The following is a 1,417-nucleotide window of genomic DNA, read 5'->3' as shown; positions in this document are numbered from 1 at the left end:
CCTGTGCACGGTGCTCCCGGTGTGGGTCTGGACAAGGGATTGGGAGACGGGAACTGTGCACGGTGCTCCCGGTGTGGGTCTGACCCAGGGATAGGGAGATGGGAACTGTGCACGGTACTCCTGGTGTGGGTCTGACACAGGGATAGGGAGGTGGGAACTGTGCATGGTGCTCCCAGTTTGGGTCTGACCCAGGGATACGGGGACGGGTATTGTGAACGGTACTCGCAGTGTGAGTCTGTCCCAGGGATAGGGGGACGGGAACTGTGAGCGGTGCTCCCGGTGTGAGTGTGACCCAGGGATAGGGAGATGGGAACTGTGCATGGTGCTCCCGGTGTGAGTCTGGACCAGGGATTGGGAGACAGTAACTGTGCACGGTGCTCCCGGTGAGGGTTTGACCCAGGGATTGGGAGATGGGAACTATGCACGGTGCTCCCAGTGTGGGTCTGACCCAGGGATAGGGTGATGGGAACTGTGCACGATGTTCCGGGTGTGGGTCTGAGCCAGGGATAGGGAGACGGGAACTGTGCACGGTGCTCCTGGAGTGGGTCTGACCCAGGGATTGGGAGACGATACCTATGCACGGTGCTCCCGGTTTGGGTCTGGCCCAGGGAGAGGGTGTTGGGAACTACGCACTGTGCTACTGGTGTGGGTCTGACCCAGGGATAGGGGGACGGGAACTGTGAACGGTGCTCCTGGTGTGAGTGTGACCCAGGGATAGGGAGATGGGAACTGTGCAAGGTGCTCTCGGTGTAGGTCTCGCACAGGGATTGGGAGTTGAGAATTGTGTACGTCGCTCCAATTGTGGGTCTGACCCAGGGATAGAGAAACGGGAGCTGAGCACGGTGCTCCCGGTATGGGTCTGGCCCAGGGATAGGGAGACTGGAATTGTGCACGGTGCTCATGGTCTGGGTCTGACCCAGGGATAGGGAGGTGGGAACTGTGCACGGTGCTCCCTGTGTGGGTCTGGACAAGGGATTGGGAGACGGGAACTGTTCACGGTTCTACCGGTATGGGTCTGACCCAGGTATAGGGAGATGGGAACTGTGCACGGTACTCCTGGTGTGGGTCTGACACAGGGAGAGGGAGATGGTACCTGTGCACGGTGCTCCCGGTGTGGGTCTGACCCAGGGATAGGGAGACTGGAATTGTGCACGGTGCTCATGGTCTGGGTCTGACCCAGGGATAGGGAGGTGGGAACCGTGCACGGTGCTCCCAGTTTGGGTCTGACCCAGGGATAGGGAGACGGGAACTGTGAACGGTACTCCCGGTGTGAGTCTGTCCCAGGGATAGGGGGACGGGAACTGTGAACGGTGCTCCAGGTGTGGGTCTGACCCAAGGCAAGGGAGATGGGAACTGTGCGCGGCGCTCCCGGTTTGGGTCTGACCCAGGGATAGGGAGATGTGAACTGTGCACGATG

This window comes from Mobula hypostoma, chromosome X1 (genome assembly GCF_963921235.1).
Source record: "Mobula hypostoma chromosome X1, sMobHyp1.1, whole genome shotgun sequence".
Classification (NCBI taxonomy): Eukaryota; Metazoa; Chordata; class Chondrichthyes; order Myliobatiformes; family Myliobatidae; genus Mobula; species Mobula hypostoma.
The sequence above is the reverse complement of the archived record's forward strand: the minus strand, read 5'-3'. Positions refer to the sequence as shown.